Source organism: Lagenorhynchus albirostris, chromosome X (assembly GCF_949774975.1).
Source record: "Lagenorhynchus albirostris chromosome X, mLagAlb1.1, whole genome shotgun sequence".
NCBI classification, from domain to species: domain Eukaryota; kingdom Metazoa; phylum Chordata; class Mammalia; order Artiodactyla; family Delphinidae; genus Lagenorhynchus; species Lagenorhynchus albirostris.
Window position 1 is genome coordinate 6801398 of NC_083116.1, and position 6921 is coordinate 6808318.

Genomic DNA, 6921 nt, shown 5'->3' on the forward strand with positions numbered 1-6921 from the left:
TTTAGATATTAACCCCTTATCAGATACATGACTTGCAAATATTTTCTCCCATTCTGTAGGATGCCTTTTCATTTTGTTGATGGTTTCCTTTGCTGTGCAGAACCTTTTAATTTGATGTAGTCCCACTTATTTATTTTTACTTTTGTTGCTTTTGCTTTTGGTGTCAAATCTAAATATCATCACCAAGATCAATGGGAGCATATCCCCTATGTTTTCTTCTAGGACTTTTATGGTTTCAGGTCCTATGTTCAAGTCTTTAATCCATTTTGATTTGATTTTTGTGTATGGAGTAAGATAGAAATCTAGTTTCATTTTTTTCTTTTTCTTTTTTTTTTTGCATGTGGCTATCCAGTTTTCCCACCACCATTTATTGAAGAGACTATCTTTCCTCATTGTATATTCTTGACTCCTTTGTCATAAATTAGTTAACCATATGTGCATTAGTTTATTTCTGATCTCTATTCTGTTCCATTGATCTATGTGTCTGTTTTCATGCCAATACCATACTGTTTTGATTACTGTGGCTTTGTGGTATAGTTTGAAATCAGGAAGAATGATGACTTCAGCTTTGTTCTTTCTCAAGACAGCTTTAACTATTTAGGGTCTTTTGTGGTTCCATACAAATTTTAGGATTGCTTGTTCTATTTCTGTGAAAAATGCCGTTGGAATTTTGATAGGAGTTGTTTTGAATCTGTAGATTGCCTTGGGTAGTATAGTCATTTTAACAGTATTGATTCTTCCAGTGTATGAATGTAGTATATCTTTCCATCTGTTTGTGTTGTCTTCAGTTTCTTTCATCACTGTCTTATTGTTTTCAACATACAGTTCTTTCACAGCCTTGGTTAAATTTATTCCTGTTTTTTTTTAATTCTTTTTGATGCTATTGTTGTTAGGCCAATTCGTTCACTATAGAGCACATTATGATCACAGCCAAGAGCAGTATACTCTGACTAGAAATAGCAGTGAGTTTAAGTCATTGAATTTCCCTTTGTCTTCATTTTTCTAATAAGTATGGGAGCTATAAAAGTCTTTCCAAAGTTTGGATTTCTAAGAAAACTTAATTGAATTGAGGCATATCACCAAACTTTCCTTCCCTTAAATGCAAAAAAGAAGAAGAAAAAGTATGTGTGAAATCCAGGAGAAAAAGACAAAACTAAATGGCACTAAATTATGTGAAAGGTTCAACTTTGCAAGTGGAAAATTGTGAAAGAGTAAAAAAAAGATTCTAAAAGTTGATATACTGCTCTTTCTTCAACATGCTGAGAACCAGTACCAGGGGAATACAGAAAACTTTATTCATTTATCATCAAATATTTATTGAGTGTCTACTATGTGTCAGGTATTGTTGTAGGCTAAAATAAAACAGTGAACCAAAGAAAATAAAGACCCCTGCCTTTATGGAATATGTGTGCTCGTAACTATTCTGAAAATTTTTAAATGGGTCCTAGTTACATGTATTCCTCCCTTACTTATAGGAACCTTTATATACTTGGAAAGCTTTGAGGAATTAAAATATTGTTAATTTCAACCCACTTTTGAAAATAAAAGATGTTTTATATAAAATGATTCATCTTATCATGAGTTTTAAATATATTTTTTTCAAAATTGTGGGGATGCAGATTTAGCTTATTAAAAATTTGGCAATCAACTTGTCAAATAAACTAATTATCAACGGCAGTCTTCATTATGAAACCAATCAGACTGTCAGAAAAAGTCTGACTTCATTTTTTTCCAATTTAAATAAGTGTATTAATATACTCTTCATGACTGCATCTGACTTCTGAATTCTAAATCTAAGATGGGTAAGGCACAAAGCGTTACCTTGAGTTTGTCACCTATCTGAAAGTACCATCACCATCCATATTTCTTAACAATGCTCTCTTTGTTTTGCTCTCACAAAACTCTACTGATACTCAATTCTTTGAAAATGCTTGGGATATGGAGGAAGAGAGTTCGTTAAGCAATTTTTTTTCTTTACCACCCCATTCTACAATGTATCTGGATTCAGAACTTTCCAAGATAACTCCAAATACCACATTTCAATACCATTCTTTGTTAAAGGAAGTTTCACTGTATTGCAAATTTCCCTTTTGCTTGGCATCTGGGAGGCTATCAGTATAATGTAAGGCACTATAGTAAGATTCCAGATTTTTGAGTTGGATGCCTTTCTTTTGTAAAGCGGGAGGACAATTTTGAAGTGGACATGTGAAAGCAGAACCAGCATGAGCCTGGACCAGAGGTGTGTTCAGGCAGGTTAGTTTTAGAAAGGGTACATAGGCGGTGGAAGATCTGAAAACTGGGGTCCTTAGGTGTAGCCATGCCTGTGGGCCTCTTGGAAATTATCTGTGTACTCCAAGGACATGTACCTTACATTAAAGCCCACTGATTTAGCAGGCATTCGCTGAGCATTACTGTATATAAATCTGTAAGTTAAACACTGGGTTGTGGGAGGTTAGAGAGGCTGCTAAGCTGTAGTCTCTGCCCTTGCCAAGGGAGGGAAATCAAGGCGAAGTCAGCGTTCAGCTTGGGCTAAAGATAAAAATAGCCTGCTGTCAGTTTCTAAAATACAGTACTAGTATCATGTTGTGCAGGGGTTCTGTATATTTTTTTACATTTGTTTTGGCAATACGGATGACAGTAGTACATCACCATATAGGTCTGGTGTAGGCTGTGGATAAGGCAGCATTTCATATATTCACAATTATAAAATCTGAGAGTTTTCTCTTTCATTATAATATTCCACCCCCTAATTATTTTACCCAATAAACGGAATGCTTCCCCCAGAACAGTGAGAGGCTGAGTGCACAGCACACCTGTGCTGTGCACTTCCTACTTGCAGTCCCCTGCGCTCGGTCCCAGGTCTACCAAAGGATAGATGGCTTGGGCGCCCGCACAAGATAAATGGCACCCATGTGGCATGCACAAAAGTTGCTGTAGTCTTTCTGAGCTTTAAAGCCTAAGCCGTCAAGGAAGCCTCTCCAGGGAGGTGAAAATTAGGAGAGGATTCCAGGGAGAAGACTCTCTCTATGCCTGTGAGATTCAACACTCAGCAAATATACAAACTCAAAAATTAAAAGAATGACCTATAGATACACAGCAATAATTGGACCAGGAGAATTGGTGTAGGCTTGGATATCGACTCTACTAAATTGCTCATGGTGTAACAGCTTGTGAATAGTACTTGTTTTATAATGAACTTAAGGGACACACAGAATTTGCCAGATTCTCTATCTTTATTCCCTAAAGACACCAAGGCCATAGGTGGCCTTTTATTCCTTTGTCTCACTTGAAGGTATTGAACAGTATCCCGATCAAATATTTGATGAGTCACTGAAAATGTGAACCTATCTACAAAAACAACACGAATGCATACTAATAAAGGCAATGAAGAGAATCCCCAAGTCTCTTATATTCATCTTTGACATTTACTAGGTTGTGGGTATACCTGGAAGGGACTGACTTTTCAGCTGATAAAATATTAGTAACATGGAAACATATTCCACCTCAGTGCCCATGACAGCTATTTCCTGTTCTGAAATGTGAGCTACCCATAGTCAAGTAGAATTTACTGATAATATTTTCTATTATGTTAGTGTCTTTTAATTTCCAGGCAGTATCCTACATCCTTGTATATATACATACTTGTCTCTCACAGATAACAGTTTGGTAGACTAGCTAAGAGTCAGAGGTTACTGCACAGGCAAGAACACATACAGGTAGGATCTGACTATTTCACTGGTTTTGTAGCAAAGCAGATTTGTTGTTGTTGCTGTTGTTAAAGACCAATAGCCAGGTCCCAGGATGCTCAAGGATGGGAGAGGAAGCAAAATCGTTTGATTGATAGTCCTGTCTCTGGAGATGAACTGTGTTCACTGCCTTGAGTGGCCTTTATTTGGTATATTGAATTTAGGTACTGTGAGCTGATAGGATGTGGTGTGAAACATATCTTTTTCTTTTTCTCCTCAAGTATTTTCCTAAGGATGAAGAAGTCTGAAGACTTGCAGCGTGATCAAATATGCATGCAAATGTATTTCCAATTGTTATGAATATAGGTAAAGAATTAGAGACAATTTATTTTCAAAATCATAAGAAACAATACTCTGTCTAGACCCTATCATTATGGTTGATGTTTAGAATTAAGTACTCTGTGATACCACAAGGAAAAGGATGCTTTGAGAAATTTTTCCTGGTGCTCTAGATCCCCAGTCTCTAACTAGTATTCAGATAAAGTGGACGGGTGAAGAGACCCATTTTTTATTCTACTACTAGTTTTATGCCTACTGCTGAAAATTCTGTAACAATCAAAAAGAACAAGTGGGATCCCTACCAAACTCTGACTTTAATTGAACACTTCAAATATGGAAAACTTCACAATCTATCCATTCAATGCACTCCATTTTCAGATAGCTATAATCACTAGAGAGCTCTTGGATTAAATTTACAGTCATATAGGGTACACTGCATCATGACCTTGGACTCCCTTGTTTTTTACTCTATGCTTCTGGGTTTGGAGCCCATATAGTACTGTGAAAGACCCCCTGGGACCAGTCTCAACTCAGAGGTCACTACTGCATGTAATATAAGAGACATTGCCCAGGTAACACTTTGGATATATTTTGTGTCAAAGTGCATCCAAATTTATGAAGAAATATCAATTTGAAGCCTACAAAATAAAACTCATGGGATAGATCTGAATCTTTTACGTTTGTCAAAAAAGAATTTAAGCTCAATAAGAAAAAAAGATGGTATTCCAGCTAAGTCAGGTAAAACATCTGGATTTGGGGCTTCCCTGGTGGCACAGTGGTTGACAGTCTGCCTGCCGATGCAGGGGACACGGGTTCGTGCCCCGGTCCGGGAAGATCCCACATGCCGCGGAGCGGCTGGGCCCGTGAGCCATGGCCGCTGAGCCTGCGCGTCCGGAGCCTGTGCTCTGCAACGGGAGAGGCCACAACAGTGAGAGGCCTGCGTACCGCAAAAAAAAAAAAATCTGGATTTATGGGATGATGTTTTTCTTATTACTTCATTCCCAGCGTGATACATATTAAAACTATTTTGCTCAATGTTCTGAAGCAGACTCTGTATCAAAAGTACAGTGGTGAAGTTGTTTAGTATATTACTGCAATGTTATGAATCAGCACCAGTTGATGGAACTCTTAAAAGTAATGAAAGACAGCAAATGTAATGATCTATGGTCTTTGTCAACGTTCATTGGTTGAGTCATGAAAGAGCTTTACAAATATTTACTCCACCATTATCTTCAATTCGAGATTTCCTTTAAAAAAGGGGGAAGGGGGCTTCCCTGGTGGCGCAGTGGTTGGGAGTCCGCCTGCCGATGCAGGGGACGCGGGTTCGTGCCCTGGTCTGGGAAGATCCCACGTGCCGCGGAGCGGCTGGGCCCGTGAGCCATGGCCGCTGAGCCTGTGCGTCCGGAGCCTGTGCTCCGCAGCGGGAGAGGCCACAGCAGTGAGAGGCCCGCGTACAGCAAAAAAAAAAAAAAAAAAAAAAGGGGGAAGGGTGCTCGCTTCGGCAGCACATATGCTAAAATTGGAACGACACAGAGAAGATTAGCATGGCCCCTGCCCAAGGATGACGCGCAAATTCATGGAGCGTTCCATATTTTTATGTAAAATAGATAGCTAGTGGGAAGCAGCCACATAGCACAGGGAGATCAGATCGGTGCTTTGTCTCCAACTAGAGGGGTGGGATAGGGAGGGTGGGAGGGAGACGCAAGAGGGATTAGATATGGGGATATATGTATACGCATAGCTGATTCACTTTGTTATACAGCAGAAACTAACACACCATTGTAAAGCAATTGTACTCCAAAAAAGATGTTTAAGAAAAGGGGGGGGATACTTGCCAAATATTCAGTAATCGAAGCCAAAATTGATGCTATGGTTTACATTTTCTCACCAGTACTACATTGCATCTCAATGAGATGGAACTGAAGCTCCAAGGAAAGGAAAAGCTTGTGACGCAGCTAGAGAGGTACACAATTTTATACGCAAATAGAAACTTTTCAGAATTTATATAAATAATAATGACATTACACATTTTCCTATCCTGAATCAACATGAAGGTATTAATTGTAATAGACAGCGTTATATACATTGACTGCAAAAACTACAAGACAAATGTGAAGAACATTTTATATATATTGGTACACTGAAAGTACTTTCAACTTATGAAATACTCCCTTTGAATTCCGTATTAATAATACTGAGTTGATACAAGAATTAGTGAATTTAATTCACTTGGACATATGTAATTTGAAATCGATGCGTTTTTGCTTCAAAGTGATATCAATTTTTCTAAAAGAGATGAGCCAGTTTTGGCCATGTGGATAGAGATATTAAAGGAAAATGCTTTTTTGGTAACTGTTTCAATTATTGGAAGTATTTAAGTATGTTTGGGATAACTTGAACATATTAATCTAATTTTTCAACATTAAATTTTATGAAATGTAAATATAGATCAAGCATAGATCAAGCATTCCCGAGGAAACTGAGCATCTGATTTGAGATATGCTATCCATATAAAATATACACCAGACTTTGAAGGCTTATACCAAAATAATGGAAAACATCTTATTACTGTTTTATATTGATTACATGTTGAAATGATGATATTTTAGATATAGTGGGGTAAATGAAATATATTATTAACTTGGTTTCACCTGGTTGGTTTTCTTAATTAATTTTTTTTTTTTTTTTTTTTGCGGTACGCGGGCCTCTCACTGCTGTGGCCTCTCCCGTTGCGGAGCACAGGCTCCAGACGCGCAGGCTCAGCGGCCATGGCTCACGGGCCCAGCAGCTCCGCGGCATGTGGGATCCTCCCAGACCGGGGCACGAACCCGCGTCCCCTGCATCGGCAGGCGGACTCTCAACCACTGCGCCACCAGGGAAGCCCCAAACTTTTTAT

General features: G+C 38.5%; 1 non-coding gene across 1 annotated transcript; it reads left to right on the forward strand.

Annotated features, from left to right (window-relative positions):
• Positions 1-5514: 5514 nt before the first annotated feature.
• On the forward strand, positions 5515-5621 carry LOC132514194 (U6 spliceosomal RNA). The gene has a single exon (XR_009538681.1). It is a non-coding gene; the product is annotated as a U6 spliceosomal RNA (small nuclear RNA).
• Positions 5622-6921: the final 1300 nt, after the last annotated feature.